This window comes from Taudactylus pleione, unplaced genomic scaffold, assembly GCF_031769625.1.
Source record: "Taudactylus pleione unplaced genomic scaffold, aTauple2 ptg000395l, whole genome shotgun sequence".
NCBI lineage: Eukaryota > Metazoa > Chordata > Amphibia > Anura > Myobatrachidae > Taudactylus > Taudactylus pleione.
Genome location: NW_028284796.1, coordinates 5737188 through 5756908, shown reverse-complemented (window position 1 = coordinate 5756908; position 19721 = coordinate 5737188).

The window sequence follows — 19721 nt, the reverse complement described above, 5'->3', positions numbered from 1 at the left end:
AGCACATGACTAATAAAAGAAATGTACCTATTCCGGCTGTACATGTCATGTGGATGAAGCTGGAAAGTAGAGTTATTTACAGAAGGATCAAGTAATAATCATCTTCCATCAAGATTGCAAAAGTGAGGGATCAGAGATTTAAATGCAATAGAGCATGAGAGGAAACATAGGATGTTAACCGGGGTTCCCTCAGGGTAGAGGGTGCAGAGTGCCTAGGCTTGTCAAGGGAGTGCAAACACTTGGTGTTGAGCAAGGGGTACTGGCATTTGCTTAGTAGATGCTATAACATGAGTGAGATGTAGATCTTTTGCTAGTGTCTAATAAAGGTCTTTGATAAATTATGGCTGTTGTTGATAGGGGGCATGTAAAGTCTTTGTGTACCACCCAGGGTGCAAGGCTTTCCTTCCCTAGTTCCTGTATAGCATTCTGCTCTCCATGCTCTCAGCTAACAGCTTCTTGTTCCCCAAGTGTCGCAATGCTGTCCATTGAGAGAAAGAAGATCAGCCAATCAGAGTGGAGGTGACAGAGCTGTGTGGGGGTGGGGTAGCATCCGATGTGGTGGTGGTAGAGAGAACTACTGTAAGTGAGGAGGAAGAGGGTTGCTATTCAGCCTGCCCATTGCTCATGAAATTGCAGATAAGTTTCAAATGATACATTAGCAATGGCTATACTCTCCTGATACACTGCACTTACAACAACATTAAAGAGGAAAGAGGACAGTTAGTACAAAATTAAAGTTTTAACATGTGGTGTAAAAAGAAAAAATTGCAATGTTATGATTATGCCTACCGTGCCCACAGGGAAGATATGACCAGGAGCCCAAGATGGTACCCCTTCTGTAGAGGTCACCAGATGGGCCGTGTGTCAGGACTTTGACTATTTCAGTACATAAAGATAAACTACACTTGCCGAAGTTCCATTGTGGTCGTTGGAGGATCTATCCTGGTTGCTGGCGTTTATCACATGCAGTGTGCAGAGAGTTAAAGTGACCATCTGTTTCTTAGATGTCGTCAGGTTGTTGGATTCCTTGATTGCTTATTATTCCAAACCTGATTCTATTTGGGTCACATGTTCTGAACTTCCTATGGATCATAGACCTCTAGTATAAAGCCTGTTACTAACTATGCCTCATTGTCTGTGCAACGTTACTTTCAGGTCTTCCTTGGACTACTGCCAGATCCCCGCTGTGCCTGGTGTATGCTGCGGACCTCACTACATTCCTGCTCGTGTTCTGGTTCAGGTTCTGATACAGGTTATCAGCTGCACTACAGAGCTCAGCATTGCCATTGTCTTTCCGTTGTTATCCTGCTCTATTATTGCTTTTCCATTCTACGCTACACTATTTGGTTAACTTGTTATAATTGACTCATACGGACACTGGGGTTACTTCTACAGTTGTCAACTGCACAGTTACAGTCTATCCTCATTGGAACCCCATCACATCGCAGGGCTCAACCCTGCTCCGGACATTCATCCTGCCGCAGGGCTCAACCCTACTTCGGACCTTCATTACGCCGCAGGGCTCAACCCTGCTTTGGACCTTCATTACGCCACAGGGCACAACCCTGCTCCAGACCTTCATCCTGCCGGAGAGCTCAACCCTGCTCCGGACCTTAATTACGCCAGAGGGGTCAACCCTGCTCCAGACCTTCATTACACCACAGGGCTCAACCCTGCTCCAGACCTTCATCACATCACAGGGCTCAACCAAGTTCCGGACCCTCATCACGTCTCAGGGCTCAGCCCTGTTCTGGACCCTCATCACGTCTCAGGGCTCAACCCTGTTCCGGATTTTCATTATGTCTCAGGGCTTAACCTCATTCAGGATCTTGTTACATCTCAGGGATCAACCCAGTTCCAGACCTCTGTCACGATACAGGGCTCAACCCTGTTATTGACCTCCATTCTATCCTGAGGCCCTAGCCTCGTGTCAGACTCAGGGTTTCACCCCACACCAGTTTAGTGTGTACTTTGAACTTTGTTTCTCACAGGGGCATACCCCTGCACCTTTTAGTGCATGTCATGAACTTTGTGTTATTGAGATTTAATGTGGAACTTTGCCATACAGTTTTTGTTCTTGAATAAATTCTATTTACTTTTAATTCATGCTAGTGATATTTCATGAAAAGGTAATTCCTAAAACCACCTCAGTTCATACTACCTAGTAAGCCTGACTTTTCCCAGGAGTCTCAAGTGTCTGTAGCCATGACACCGTGACTATGCCCACACTTAGGCCTGAAAGTTCTAAGGTTCCATAATATCTGAATAGACTACATATTTTACTTACTACCACAAATGAAAAGAGTTATTACTAATGATAATTCTCTTGTAAGACGTACTTTAAAGTGCTTTTCTATAGCTTTGCCTCCTGCTTCAGGTCTGTGGACTGAATAAAGGACTAATAAGTGGTAGATGTATAAAACCTTCTAAAGAGGAAAATGGAGATGTTTCCCATACCAACCAATCAGATTCTACCTATCATTTTATAGAATATACTTGATAAATGATAGTAAGAAGCTGTTTGGTTGCTATGGACAAGTTCTCCACTTGTCCTCTTTAACAGACTTGATACATTAAGTACAGTTTCTCAGTGAGATGAAGTCACAATTTGCATAATGAGATAAATTGTTAGTGCAGGAAAAGTGCATTACTGAGTTGTGAAATGATCCCACGTGAAAGCAATAAATATTCAGGTGAGATAAAAAGATAGACAAATACAAAACAAGATTATTATATTCTGAACATTATTTGGTGCTTCCTGAGCAGTTTGCAGCTGTAGAATATACAGCATTGTAATTAGAGATGTGCAGGTTTGGTTTTATTCAGTTCTTATCGCCAAATTTTCACAAGTCCAGATTAGTTTGGATTTCTCTTATTGGCTATCCAAAACACGTGACAGCCGGATAGCCAATATGATGCCGTTTTTGAGGTCCGAACACACTGTATCCGAGTAAATCGGAGTAAAACCGAACCGCACATCTCTAATTGCAATAACTGCTTTCCCCCAGTCATTTCACCTTTTTTTTCCCCCATTCACTATTCTTATGAACTTCCTTTGCCAAAAATCTTAGTACTGTCCTGTTTGTGCTGGTCACACAGAACTGAGCTTCCATCCACACAGCCTGCGTGCCTTATAAGATCAATGTCAGGCATACAACATTCTGTCTAAAAAAACATAGTCATTTATATTATTTCCTTAAACATCAAAGAGAATAATTCCAGATCACAGAAATAACATGTTTATCTATCCGTCAACAGACACTAGCAATGGCCCTTGAGTACACTATTTTGTCTGTAAACAACATAATGCCTATTTTGATTAGAGATGTGCGTGGACCCCTGTATTTTCGTTTTGGTTTTGGCAAAACCTTCCTAAAAGATTTTGATTTTGGGGTTTTGGGAAAATCATGTAACTTGGACCATTTTTGTTATAGTTTTACTATAGTTTCAGTATAGTTTATACTATTGTTATAGTTTATACTTTTAGTAACCTCAATAACACTCATTTCCAGTTATTTCCAGTGCAAATGTGTCCAATTTTGGCACCTGAAACCATGAGGAAGGGACTTACATGCAATCAAAAACACGCAAGATCCGTGTTTTAGATCTGAGATCTGACTTGTGAGGAAACCCGAACTGGGACTCAGTTTAACTAGGAACCCCAAAGCTCGGGTATGTTTGGTTTCCAGCAAACCGGACCGCTCACCTCTAATTTTGATCAAATTGGCATTGTGAAGTTTCAAAGTAAATAATATTTAATTGTAATTGCTGACTGGGGGGTAAAGTCATGACAATTTGCACTAGTTTGCACTTGCAAAAAATTATTGGATATAATTGGGATCAGTCAAGAATGTTTGTGAAAATGTACACAATTAAACCATGAGTATTTCGCAAATGTAGAAAAAGTGTATACAAATTCTGCTTCAATGTTAAATTAATGTAAGGAAAAAGAGAAAAAAAGATAGATAGATAGATAGATAGATAGATAGATAGATAGATAGATAGATAGATAGATAGATAGATAGACAGACAGACAGACTAGGGGATACATTAACCAATCAGATTCTACTTAACATTTAACTAGCACCTTCTAGAAGATAATAGCTAAAATCTGATTGGTTGCTATGGGCAACATCTCTTCTAAAACTCACTTCTAAAACTCTCACTTTAGTAAATTTACCCCTAGATGTTGCTTCTGGCGATGCCTGGATTTTCTCTCTCTCTGGGGCATATCCAATTAGCCATGGGATTTACCAAGCAGCTATTTGTTGGCATTGATCAATTTAATTAGTGGCTGATACCTGCGCGTTTATTACCAGAGAGTGCACTTTTCCTTACAGCCTCAGGAGCTTGTAGACTCTTGCCGGTGCCTATTTTTGTACCATTTCATATATATATATATATATATATATATATATATATATATGTATATATATATATATATATATAAATATATATATATATATATATATATATATACTGTACAATTGATGTGAATGTAAGTCTGCTTTGAAACAATGAACATTATAATTTCCAAATTATTCTATAATTTATTATTGAAATATGAACTTTTTTAAACTTGAAAGAGCAAAAAAACAGACTTGATTGAGCAAAATGAGTTATATTTTTGAATTCACCATGCACTTATTATAAAAGATCACCTAAAAAACCCTTAACCTCAATAATGACGCAGACCATTGTTATCAATTAGTGTAGCCTTTCAATACATAACAATAGGGAGTGCAATTTGTTTAGTCTGATTTCACTGACTGGTAGCTTCCATTGAATGAAAGCTACACATGTGTTGGTTGCTGCTCTGCAGCAGTTGCATAAAAAAAAATACAGGTACAAAGAAAACTTTTTTCTTTTTAAATAAAATAATGCAATAAATAGTCAATTTGTAAAATAAGATATTGACAACTTAATTCCTTGAGCTGAGATTCAATGCTGTGCAACTTTATTACTGTGTTTCAAATAAACAGATCAATAAAGAAATGATCACTTAACAGGAATACATAATACTCAGCGAATAATAAACATACTTCTCCATATGGCTCAAGCATTTCATTTTTCTCCACTGAATAATACCACAAATTTTTTTTTGGAGACCATAGCCTAAAGGCAAAGCTTGCCTAAGTACAGACAGGCTTGGACTATCCACAACTGTAGTTATTTATATCATTGTTTGCAGTCTAAGGGTCTGATTCACTACGGATCACAATATTGCGTACGCACTCAGGGCCTGATTCAGAGGCGCTCGCAGAAAGCGAGCGCTCACTCTGAATCATAGCGGGCGCTGGTTTTTTTAGTTGCGGCCATGATGATGGTCGCGATAGTCAAGACCATCGCGACCATCGGGCTTGCGACGAGACCCTTGTGGTAGGGTCTCGTGGCAGCAAGCCCCAGAGAACTTCTGGCTCTAATGGAGCCTGAAGCTCTCTCACTGACATCACTGGTGATTTCAGTGAGGCTGCCCACAAATGGCAAGCGTTCGCTTGGTAATGCCTCCGTTTGTGAAGCCACCCCCCAGCCATGCCTACAAAATGGGGCGAGCTGTCGATCAACATCGACAGCCGCCCCTTTTGTAGTGAACCACGGAGTGAGTGCTTTTTGCGCTAGCTCCGAGGCTCGCGCATGCGCAATGGGCCACCATCGACCAGCTTGCGAGCGCTATGCGCTTGTGAGCGGGTCTGAATCAGGCCCTCAGTTCAACTGCGATAGCAAGCTAATCCATTGCAATAGCAATGCAAACTCAGCACAACACAAGGACGCCCACAACACAAGGACGCCCACAACACAAGGACGCCCACACGCAGTAGTGTGGTCTACACTACACACAAAGCAAAGAACACACTGCCGCTGGGTGCCGGTGGTGGTGTGTTTGTTGTTACTGCAAACACACCGCCGCTGACACCCGGCGGCAGTGTGTTTGTTTTGGCAGCCAATGAGAGTCACACAGACTCTCATTGGCTGCTGCACCCACGGAGGGTGCCAGGCTGGAGCTCACTCATGAGCTCCGCTTTCTGGCTCCCGCAGTGGGTGATGGGAGAGTTGTCATGACGTCTCTCTTCATGACATCTCTCCCATAGACTGCCTGCCGGAGGAGCGGATAGCAGCGGTCGCGGCAGGAGCAGCAGGATTCAGGTAAGTGGAGTTTTTTTAAATGTATTTGTAAGGGGGCACTGGCACTGCATGGGGGGCACTACCTAGGGCACTGCATAGGGTGGCCTCAACTGGGGGCATTGTCACTGCATGGGGGGTCCACCACTTGGGGCACTGCATAGGGGGGGCTCTACTGGGGGCACTGGCACTGCATGGAGGTGATACTACTGGGGACACTGGCATTGCATAGGGAGCCACTACTGGGGGCACTGGCACTGCAAAGGGGGGCACTTTTGGGGGCCCTAGCACTGCATAGGGGGGCACTACTGGGGGTACTGGCACTGCATAGGGGACCACTACTGGGGGCACTGGCACTGCATAGGGAGGCATTACTGGGGGCACTATATAAGGGGCCTGCATGGGGGGGCACTACTGGGGGCACTGCATAAGGGGAACTACTACAGGGGCACTGCATAGGGGAGCATTACTGGGGGCACTATATAAGGGGTCTGCATAGGGGGTGGCACTACTGGGGGCACTGCCTAAGGGGAACTACTACAGGGGGCACTGCATCGAGGAGCATTATTGGGGGGACTATATAAGGGGTACTGCATAGGGTGGTCTACTACTGTGGGCACTATATAAGGGGCACTGCATAGGGGGGACTACTACTGTGGGCACTATATACGGGGCTCTGCATAGGGGACCACTACTTGGGGCACTGCATAAGGGGAACTACTACAGGGGGCCTACATAGGGGGGACCATTACAGGGGGCACTGCTACTGGGGAAATTGCATAAGGGGCACTACTACAGTGGGCATTGCAAGAGGGGCATTACTACTGGGGGCATTAAGGTGCATACAAAGAAATAAATGTTCCTAGGGTGACAAAAAACAGTGGTATATAGGGGCTCCAACAAGTTTGTTGCCCAGGGGCCCCCACAGACCTTAATCCGGCCCTGTTTACACTTAACATTATCGTAATTGGGGCAGCACAGTGACATAGTGGTTGGCATTACTGCCTAACAGCACTGAGATCCTATGTTCTATTTCTAACCAAGGCATTATCTGTTTGGGGTTTGTATGCGCTCCCATGTTTGCTTGCTTCAGGTGCCCCGGTTCCACTCCAAAACTTACTGGTAGGTTAATGGGTTTTTGACAAAAACTGTGTGCCCATGTAGAAGGGAATATACTGCAGGTGTAGAGACTTATGTGAATGACTAAATATTCTCAGTAAAGTGCTGTGTAATATGTGTGCGCTATATATATAACTATTAATAATTAATTACTGTTTTAAGACTAGCTCAATTAAAATATTTCAGTACACTTCAATCACAGAATGCATATACCCAGCCAGCAGTGACACTTTTTGTTTTCTTTTTGTAAGTTTTCTGCAAATAAACTTGCAATCTGGATTCTTTTACTGGAATTGATTAAAAACAGTGGAAATAGCCTGCTTTTAGGAGGTGTATTTCATTATATTTACTGTGAAACAGCTACAATGTGAAGCTGGGATAATGAAACATTTTTCCAAACAAACATGCTGTTTGATTCATAATGAGAACGTTTGCAACCTATTATAGCCTTAGAGAAAAGGTATAATCATCATTATGCATAATTTTATATATGCATTGCTTAATCTCAACCTGAAAGAGTAAAATGTCATTTATCATTATTGTCTATGGAGATTGGATGCCTGTTTATCAAAATAAAGTACCCCATTTGCTTAGAGCGCTGCAATTAAATATACCTGACCTTCTCAATATATTTATATGGCCCAAGGCTTGTTTTAGGACAAATCACAGAGGGCAATTGTTATGAGTCTCCTACTGCAGCAAAGCAGCATGTTCCACACTGGCATACTCCTGAATTTTAGAAATCCCTCCAGGATCCCACCCACGTTACTAGTGAAATGGGCAGGATGCGGGGCATGATAATGCAATTCGCAGGGGTGAGCCTATCGTATCAGTATGCCTTCACCCTTTCTATATCCCCTGCAAGAGCAAAAAAATATTTACATGCAGAGAGCTCTCATGCTGCGAATGGCTAATTTATGCATGCCCAGGAAATGACATCTAAACGGTCCTTACACGTCTGCATTTACCAAGCCTCCCCCTGTTAACTTCCCCAAACACAGACTACCTGTCACTCACATTGCAAGTGAATTCTCTTTGCAAGCAAACCAATCTCACGTGCGCAGTATGGCATTTACGCAAGGCGAGCAATCACTCGATCTGCATAATATCTGCATTGCATATATCTCAGAATCAGGCCCAGATAAAATAAGCATCAATTTGAATTACAATTTGCAAGTTACCCAACATCGGGTGTTGTTTTCAGTTGTTTCCAGACCAAAGGATTCTCTATCTAGTAAGTTTGGAGTCTGTAAATTCAAACTGCTTCCAGCATGTTGTATTTGCAAACACATAAATTGCATGTAGTTTATGCCAATTTGCATGGTAAAAAAACAGTGAGAAACATCCTATTTTACCAGTTACGTCATGCTGAGTACCACTGAGCAAAATCTTGCCCATAGGCTGCAGTGGAGCCTGGGCAGCATTATGCATCAGACATCAGTGCATCTGGACTGCATCCTTACCCATGCATCATGCATACATGCTAATTCTGTAGGCAGTGCCTGGAGGAAAAGGATGCCTCCTGAAAGCATTTCAGATCCAATGCCAGTGTCCAAAGATGCAGGATTGGATCAACATCCGGACATCTTCCATCTGAGTAAGCCTAAAGCTACTCAGATCAGCCATGTAAAAATGAATGTAGGGGCTGTGCCAATGGGTGCCCAATCTCTGCGACCTAAGAAGAACTAGTGGGTTTCCCAACTTGACCCAAAGGAAGTAGAATTGAAAACAGGAGAGTATCTCTGGGCCTGAGAAGGATTATATAAAGACCAAAGCTTTATTGTGACACTTCCACTATGCAAAACTAGTTCATTACTCTCCATAAATGGGCGCTGAACAATATAGGACTGTTAAAGGTAGTACCAATACTTAAGATTTACTGTAAATGGTGAAACATTCTCTTACCCGAACATGAAAAATGGGCTGCAATTGGCAAATAAGAGATGACTCAACAAAAATGTATATAAATAATCAAAACATTTTTTATTGTCATGGATAAATGAAATATAAAAATAACAAAATTATTTTCACTACTGCAGACAACAATGGTCAGAGGAATAATTAAAAATACAAATAATTTAAAAACACAGTATGACAAGTTAAAAATCAGGCATAAAAATATAACATAAAAGAAAAATGTAATTCTCAGTTAAAACTCCAACATGTTTTATGGCACCTGAATGAATGACCATTTATATCTTAAATATTGACACTGGCCCTGATTCAGAGCCGGACGCTCTGACAGAGCGCTCGCTCTGAATCAGGGCCGTCCTTCTGAATTTTAGAGCGGCCTCCTGGCCGCTTGTATAGCTGTGGGTGACCACCCACAGCAATAGTGAGCGGCCAGGAAGATGGAAGCGATGGTCAAGACCATCGCGACCATTGGGTTTGCGACGAGACCCTTGTGGTAGGGTCTAGTTGCCGCAAGCCCTGGAGTGCTTTCGGTTCAGAGCCGAGAGCACTCCCACTGACATCACTTGTGATGTCAGTGGGGCCGGCCCCAGACGCCCTCCGTCAGGGCAGCCATGCCCCCGGCACGTCCACCAAAGGGGCGTGCTATCACTCACCATCAACAGTACGCCCCCATTTGTAGCCAGACCCATAGCGACGGCTTGCCCATCGCTATCCGGGTCTCGCGCATGCGCACAATGGAGCCGGGTCCATCGTGCGCATGCAAGTGGGCTAACATCAACCCGTTTGCGAGCGCTCAGCACTCACGAGCGGGTCTGAATTAGGCCCACTGTCCGACCATCTCACTACCATGGAAGAGGGTTAAGAAGAATATGATGATCTTTTTTGTAAACTAAGGACATTATTTCCACCCAGTCTGAAGACATACAGATCTTGAAATCAAGGATGGTTGATTTAGACAACAGGGACAAACGTAATAACATCCGCATAAGAGGTTCCTCAAACCGGTCTGGTCAACTCCTTGACAAAGATCTTCAATGAAATCATGGGCAACAATCCTAATGAAACAATGTTCTTCGACATGGCACATGGAGCTCTTTGGCCCAGGGGCCTCCTCACGGACAGACCTTGTGATGTCATCTGTCGTCCCCACCTTGTGACGCCATGTGCCGTCTCCACTAATTCTTTCAAAAACGTGAGCTAATGTGCAAGGTCCAATACTGAACGTTGTTGACTTCAATGGGGACATATTGTTCAGTATCTCTCCTGGCACACACTGCAATAATGCAAAACCTTGAGGCCATAGCAGATGAACTTGGCAAATGGCAGCTCAAATTTTGCTGGGGATTTCCCTTTAATCTTCAAGTTACATTCAAAGGGAAACTGATCACATACCCCGGCTGACCTTGGTTCGTTCTGTTCCTCTCTGGGCTTGCATGATGGACCATTCCTCGTGGCAACAGGTTTATTAGTCTAAGAGAAAAGCAAAAAGCTTTAACAGTCCTTTCACATGACGGCACTTGATCAACGAGCTATGGGCCTGATTCAGAGTTATATGCAAGGACAATTTTTTCACAAATGGAGGGATTTTTTGCCCCTGTGAATACGTATGAGTCGTGTCTGGAGTGGGCATCAAATTACAAGTCCCTGCAGCTGTTCCAGTAGCATATTTTTACAAATCTTGGTACCTGTTTTCAATGCTCCTCTCTGGGCTTCATTCTGCACTGACCCCCCAGTGCCACCCACCTTTTTGCTCCCTATATTATTTTCTGGAACACCGGAGCCGGTTGTTCCTGTCACAGGTTTTTACATGTTATTTTCTGTGCTCTTGTTTTTTCTGTTCTTTTACTTCTACCTCCTTTCTTCCTACATCTTTTCTGTCTCCCTAATATCCCCCTTCTGCCCTGGGAATCACTTATACATTTTCTCCACCTTGCATTTTTCCATGCCACACTCTCTCATCAACACATCTCTCTCCAGACTGTTCTTCAGTGATGTCTACCACAGACTGGGAGCAATTCACTCAAAATCCAAATTCCAAGGAATATGCCCGGATGGAGCCAGTGCTCAATTGTATTTGTAATCCAATGGTAAGTGTCCAAAAAGTGTCAGGGTATGCAGACCTACGTGTTTCGCTGCATCTGGGCAACTTTTTCAAGGTTTGAAGAAGCTGCTCAGATGCAGCGAAATGCGTAGGTATGCACAGCCACCACTACAAGGCTTTGTTTCTCTGCGTTGGAAGTTCCTCAGTGTGGGACCATCGCTAATTAAGGTTATCCTTGGAACATTTCCTCATAGTGGGTAATTGTACTCAGTATATCTATTGCTGGACTTGCACCAATTGCACCGTTTACCAGTGCTTTGAGCTCAATTATAATTGAATAGTGTCTCAGGTTAAATACATTACCTTACTGTTGATCAATATTTATTGCTCTTTTTATCTATTCCATATTTTTAGAATGTATGTAAATTTATACATGTGATTACTACTAACAAGATACAATCGCTGAGCAACAGAATATCCACTGGCACATTTTTTCTTTCTGTATTATTTTTCATATAGATATTAATCACGATTGATTATTTGTGATATTTGTTATGTGATATTTATTTGTTTTATGTCAATTAATTGCAATGTAATATTTATACAAATATATTTTTAAGTAATTTTTATTACAATCAGCTATCTGACAGTACTTGTTGAACTATTTCTCTCCTTCTTTTATATTAATAGTATGGAGCTGAAATCTAAGGGAGTAGCAGTTTTGTTTATAGGAGACTCCTTGTAATGGACATCTCTGTCCATAGGCTAGATTTAGGTAGACTTCTTTTGATAACCTTGCAGATTTATAACCAGCAGTTTATGTTCATTAACATCTATGCCTCCCAATCAGACCCAACCCATTGTTTACAAGATATGTTAGACCAAATTGAACCTCTTGTGAAAGGCATTGTTGTCCTGGAGGGTGACCTCAATTGGTCATTATTATTGACATCTCTAATAATTATCTGTGGTTTGCAAATAAACACTATCGTTAAGTGAGAAGCATTTTCTTCGATCAACGATCACAAGTTGGCCGACTCCTGGAGGACTCTGCATCCTACATGCTGTGATTACTCCTTCTATTCACACCCACATAATGTATGCTCTCGATTAGACTTAATATTTTTAAGTCATATACACCTTCACCTCCTCCATGATGCTCAAATTGGCCGAATCACTCGGTCGGATAATGCCCCTGTACTGATAACCTACTCCCTACTTCAACCCTTCTTTAAGCAATGGACTTGGCATCTCAATGAGTTTCTTTTGCAAGATGTCTATTTTAAAGCAAAGATAGACTCAGTGATTACAGATTATCTCGATCATAACAAAACTTCTGATGTATCCAAAATTTCTGTCTGGGAAGCACACAAATTTGTCATTTGGGTAAATATATTCAAAAGAAACTGCACAAAGGGAAGCTTTACTCCGACAAACTAGACTCCTGGAGACAGTCCATAGGTCCTCCTGGCGACATCTATTTTAAGCTAGTGGAAGCTTAATGTGGCAGACCACATTAAGCTGTCCATGGGGAAATGCTGTAACCACTTTTACCAGTGGGGAAACAAACGTGGCAGACTGCTAGCCAGAGCCCTGCGTGCACAATGTTCAACTTGTTTTATATACACTATTAAACATATAAATGGCAAACCACACTTTTAAGACACATCAGATTGTCTCACTGTTTAAACATTATTACTTTGCACTCTACAATATGGCCGATTCATTTTACCATCCCATACAGACCTCATCCCCTCAAAAGATTCTGAATTGCCTATCGTTGGTTAATTTCTCAACCTTTTTCCCCCCTTAATGGGAATCACTTGATCTCCCTTTTACTTTGCAGGAGGTAGAACAGGCTATTTCCTCATCTGCCTCCGACAAAAGTCCCAACCATGACGGCTTCACTACAACTTACTACAAGACGTTTAAAGATAAACTTGTTCCCATGCTCCTTCTTGTCTTTAATGCTATTTCTTACGCTGGGCAAACATTATACATTTATCGGTCCGATATCTGTCAAATCTGGCTGGTTGTAATGAAAATCTGGTAATGTATGGGAGCAAATGACAATCAACCATTTGCTCACAAACATTTGTAAACAGACAAAACTGGTTAAAACACACAAATTTAACCAATTTGAACAATTGTTTTTTGTCCGTTTTTCAGTGTTTAAGATCATATGATCAACTTCATTTGCTCCCATACATTACCAGGTTTTCATTCCAACCAGCCAGATTGGACAGATATCTAACCGATAATTGTATAGTGTATGCCCAGCATAAGGATGTACAGTTTTCTAGATAGTTACTTGAAGCTCATATCAACATGATTCCTAAAACAGTCAAGAACCCCTTCTAGTTTCGGAGCTACAGACCAATATCACTTCTCAATGTCAATCTTAAACTGTACACTAAGGTGAATGCATGTGGACCTAGTTGGTGTGACAATACGACCAAGGTCCTAGATTTGATACATCTGGCATCCCAGAGTACAGACCTCTCCTGTCAACTGCCGCTTAAAAGGCTTTTGAAAGGATTAGTTGGATTTTTATGGAATCTGTGCTTGGCCACATGGGATTGGGATCTCTTATCATCCACAAAATTATGGTGCTATACGAATCCCCTTCTGCCAGGCCTTTTCTGACCCATTCCTAATCAGTAATGGCAGGTATGCCCATTGTCCCCTTTGATATTTGTGATGTGTATGGAGGCCCTAGTGAGAGCTATGAGCGCCAATCCAAACATATCTGGTATCCTTGCTAGTGGTAATGAACATAAATTAACACTAATTGCCAACCATTTATTGGCCACCATCTCTAATCCAGTCTCTAATACAGTCACCTCCGTTCCACACTTATCGCTTAAATTTGAGAAATTTAGGAAACTCTCCAACTTCAAAATACATTTTTAGCAATCCAGAGCCCTTAATATCTCATCCCCATCCTCCACTATAACTAGGCTCCAACAAGCCTTCATTTTCACATGGCATCTAACCCACATACTCTACCTCGAGGTTAAAATTACTAGAGAGCTATCTCAGCCGTTTTGCATGAACTATGATCCTTTGCAGTCATCTATATGCTCAGATTACAGTAATTGGCTCTTGAAACAACTTTGACTGGGCAAATTTAACATAGTCAAAATGAACACACTTCCTAAACTGCTCTACAGTATGTACTCCAAGCTCCTCCAAAACATATACCCAATTCCTGGTTTCACTCAATTCACCTTTTGATTTGAAAATTAATCTGGTCCCAGAATTGGGAGTGAAGTCTTATCGCATCCTATACATTTGGGAAGTCTCTGATTACCAGAGTTAAGACCTATCACTGTGCCAAATTTTTAACAGAAAACTCAAATGGGCCAGAAGCAAAGACACTAAATAATGGGTCACTATAGAAATCCAAATAGCCCCTCGAATACCCATCATCTCCAAGACCCTTCCTATACACTCAATGATCATTCCCAAGCTTTCTAGGAAGCATCTGAGGTGCTTTTCATTAGTGGCATCTGTCTTTGGCCCTCTCACATAATCCCTTGCTAACCCAAGTTTCCCCCCAAGACTTGAAATGCCACAAGTCATGGGATAGATGCCTAGTATTGTTTAGGACCTCCTCTAGCCTGGCAAATTGCAGCAACTCAACGTGGCATTGATTTCAAAATTGTACAGAAAATCTCTGGAGAGATGTTGACCCATGCCATCTGGATAGCTTCCCACAGCTCCCTGATATTTGTAGGTGCAGGATCTTGGGTGCGAAATGTCCATGGAAGATATATTTCTCTCTTCAGCTGACAAACTCTCTGACTTTAATGGGACATGGTTCCTGTGGTTGGAGCATAAAGCCTCAGAGGTGTATAAAACTTATATGTCTGCTGTTTCATCTCAACAAAAATTCTTTACCGGCCCTAGATCTCCTGTCTTGGGTTAGGGGGAGTTTAGGCTCATCAATAACTACAGGTTCTCTTCAAGACTTTTTGTTAAAATACACTCTGTCGCCTTCCCTGTCGTCTTCCTACTCTTTCCTCCTCACTATTATTTCTCTCATATTTGCTGTTGTACTATGGTAGTTTTGTATTCAGTGTTGCCTTCTACTTTTCATATTTTATGATGTCTTTATGCTTTCTCTATGACATTTCATTATTAGTCTACACCAATGGTAAATGTTATTTTTCTACCTTGGAATGTTTCTATGTAATGTCCTTCTAGCTTTTTTTGTGTAACTTCCTAAATAAGAGCACATTATACAAAAACAGTATTAACACTACTGTTAACAGTCCTATATTGCTCAGCTCCAATTCATGGAGAGTAAGGGACTAGTTTTATATAGCAAAAGTGTCACAATGATCTATAAAGCAGCCTTCTTAGTGCTGGAGATGCTCTCCTGTTTTCAATTCTACTCAGATTGGCCGCTTCATCTGTATTGCCGAGACCAGAAAATCTATTTTGTGAGATGCAGAGACCAGCCTTGACACTCCCAGAAAATGGGGACCACACATCCCCGGTTTCAGGAACACAAGCCAGCGTTCCCCCCTTCCTACCCCAAAATTATTGACAGGCTGTGGCTCAGGGTGCACTGTGAGCGATCTCGCAGGACACATTCTGCACATGCACCTGCAACAGGTCCTGCACATGCACAATCCCCCCAACATCAGATATGTACACAAACCATCGATTTTGCATGCATCTCTGAATCAAGCCCCTAGAAACATTACAACAGCTCTTTTTATGACCCTAATCAATGTGCTATTGCTGAATCTAGACTCAATGATCTGTGCCACCATAAATGCTCTGTGGATAACTATACTGCTGTATTCAAACACTAGTTTGCTGACACCACATGGAATTTATCTTCTAAATAATTTAATTCTGGCAAGTCTTTCTTAGCAAGTGAATGATGATCTGCCCAGATTGGAGACCCCTGATATTCTTGATGCATTTATCCAACAATGTGTTTGGATTGATCAAACTATTTGAGCAACAGAAAGAGACATTAGAAACATTTGGAATCAGCAACAGTATAGTCATACACTGTCAAAGAGTTTAAAGCCTGATAGTTGTACACTTCTAGTGCCTCTCCTGATCCATAAAAGTTTACTTTGTTAGAAACCACTCAGCATTAAGAAAAAATAGAGATGCCATGCTTACTTTGTTTTTATTGTGGTAGTCCAGGACAATATGAATTTAGCTGTCCAAATGAGATTTCCAGCACTATTACTATGACAGACTATACACCAGTTATTTCCAAGAAGCACAACCAATTACTGTAAATTCCATCTCACAATCACTTTCCTCTGGCTCACTGGCTCATGGAGAAGAAGAAGGCCTTCCATGTCAGCAATTCCATTTTTGCTTTTCATATCACACTTTCCTCCAGGTCTCTTACCAGCTTGCCCATGCTGGACTCCAATGCTGGTGGCAATTTCATGCACATGGTCTTTGTAACATGTTAATACTACACCTTGGCTATTAACTTCCTTAACTTAAATCCTTCCATCAACTGGGATACTCAAACTTTAATATTTCCCTCTGAGCACTGTAAACTGTCATTCTAGGACTTTGATCTCTGAAACAAAACAGGTTTCTGAACTTTTTAGTAAAGATTTGGATAGAATGTAACACAAAACAGAATTTTGACATATTAGCAAAAAAATACTGCATATTTATTACTTCATAAGCTCCCTTACAAATGTCTCATTTCAGCTGTTACTGGGACCATCAATAATGTTTGGCCAGATTATTCTCTTTCTGATCAGGAATTAAAGGTCGTACAAGAATAACTTAATAAAAATTTAAAGAAGGGATTGATTTGTCAGTCCACTTCTTGCAGATGCATCCCTATTCTTTGTTAAAAAGGTCAAAAACCATTACCCACCAGTACCTTTAATTCAAATTATGCCTAAGAGGCTACAGAAGTTTTTTGCAAAGCTCGACCAAGTCGGGGTGTACAATGAGTGGAAAATAGTCATCATTACCACATATAAGGGTCCTTTCATCATGTTAAGTATCAGAAGCTGGACAGGCCCCTGATAATTAAGTATCCAACTCGCTGTGAGTAGCAGTGGTGGATACATATTCACCGGAGCAATTCAACATGGCTCCGGTGTGGAGACAGCTGACCCAAAAATCAGCTGTCTCCATGAGCCCCTTAGCACTTAGCACTGCCAAGTCTTAGCACTGCCAAGTCTGACTCAGCAGTGCTAGTGCACCTGCGTGATATGGGCTTCATCCAAGTGCACAAAGCTACGGCGTCCGGTGGAAGGAGCCGGACAGGGGTGGAGGGATCCTGAAAAATTCCTCTTTGCAACCCGGGATTCCTTCCCATAGGGAAGAAGCTCCCACAGTCAATCTTTGAAAATATATTTTCGGAGCTTAATGAATTTAGGTCCCCATACTAGGGTATGGAGACAGCGGGCTAGATCGGGGCTAAAAGCTAGCCAGGACATATTAGTGATATCTCCTGCATTACCTATATAATGAATAGCCCTGATCCTTAATTTCTAAAGTAGGTGAATATGTTAATTTTCACCTACTTTGTAAAAATTAAGTGATGATGAATGGACCCCATAGACATTTTCCATATTTGGCAATATCTCTGGTCTGTGTAATGCCAATGTGATTTTCAGCTTTTCACTACTTATTATTGATGTGCACCAACCCCCGGGTTTTGGTTTTGGATCTGTTCCCCTTCAAGGTTTTGGATCTGGATTTGGTTTTACAAAACCACCCTTGTGTGTTTTGGTTTAGGTGTTGAATCTGTATTTTTTCAAATAATCATAAAAACATCTGAAATCACATAATTTGGGCCTGTTTTTGTTCCTACAGTATTATTAACCTCAATAACATTTATTTCCAGTCATTTTTAGTCAATTCTGACCACCTCACAGCTCACAATATTGATTTCATGCAGTTTAGGCCAAAAGGTTGCATCAAGCTAGCTGGCCGAATAAGCTAAGCGACATATGGCAGTTCAGCTTTCAACATGGCACAGAGTGACACTGCAGTGGCAGACAGGATGGCAGTTTAATAAACTATACAATAAAAAATGTCAGGCAGCAATGCCCCAAACAGCAAAGAAATGCAAAGAAAAGAGGTGCAAGATGGAATTGTCCTTGGGCCCTTACACCCACCCTTATGTTGTATATAGTAAACAGGACATGCACAGTTTAACAAACTAATCACTTCAGCTACAGAGACTGCCAATTGTGGCTGAAGTGATTGGTTTGTTTGGGCCCCCACAAAACAATCTACCTAAGGGCAGCTGACATTGCTGGCATTGAACTCTGTGTACAAACTGGTTCTACAGAAGCAAGTTGTTGTCACCATCATCATCCGATTCCTCACCCTCATCAGTGTATACATCATCTTCACACAATATTAATTCATCCTTGCTGCAATCCACCATTACAGCCTCAGGTGCCTCTGTAATTTTTGGATGTAATTGGCAGTAAAGGTCTTCCTCGTGAAATTTGTAGTTCATTTTGATGAACATCATCTTTTCCACATTTTGAGGAAGTAGCTTCCTATACCGATTGCTGACAAGGTTCCTGGCTGTGCTGAAAACTCTTTCTGAGTACACACTGGACTTTTCAAGTAAAGCAAAGCCAGTTTGTTCAAGGGCCTCTAAATTGCCTTTTTTTCCTACCAGTAGTGAAATGGACTGTCTGACATGCCTATTTGGATGCTATCATTAAAATAGTCCTCAACCATTCTTTGAATGGTGACCGCATCAGATGGAGTCACTGTAGAGGTCTCATTAATTGTAGGCAATTCTTTTAGACCCGACCAGATGTCAAAACGTGGTTGTGTTAACTCATCTGCCTCACCATAGAGAGCACATCCCACACCCCACCCAACATCCTGATCTCAGTGGGACATTACTGTCCCGCTGTTCCACCCGTGGGCCAAAGTGGCCTGCCGGTGGTCAAATTGGGAGGTTGGGAACCCCGGAGTCTGAATGGATGCTGCGCGCATGTGCATGGCATCCATTCAGTAATGAGAGAGGGCTGGGGGAAGCCCAGCTAGTGAGGCTCTCCCCAGCATGATGTTATTTGGAGGCATGTCATGCAAGCATGCCTTCAAATAATATCACATAGGGGCACGGCCTACGGTAATTAGGTCACACCCCCATTTTCAGTCAGGCATGGCTTAGCCAAGCGCGATGTTGGGGTGTACTGTAGAGAGCTGGCACAGGGTGCTCCGACCCCTGGATCTGGCCCTGATCCTGACAACCCTTGGATCCTGGCAAAATGAATAAAGGCTTGATCTACAAGTCCGACATGCTTAGCAGAATCGCTTTGTTTCAGCTCTTCCTTCAGTTTCTCAAGCTGCTTTTCTAAAAATCTAATTAGGGGAATTAAATGACTCAAGCTGGCAGTGTCTGAGCTCACTTCACAGATGACTACTTTGAAGGGTTTCAGCACTTTGCACAACATGGAAATAATTTTCCACTGAGCTTGAGGAAGGTACATTCCCCCTCCTCTTCCTATGTCATAGTTCATTGTGTAGCTTTGATAGCTTTTGCTGT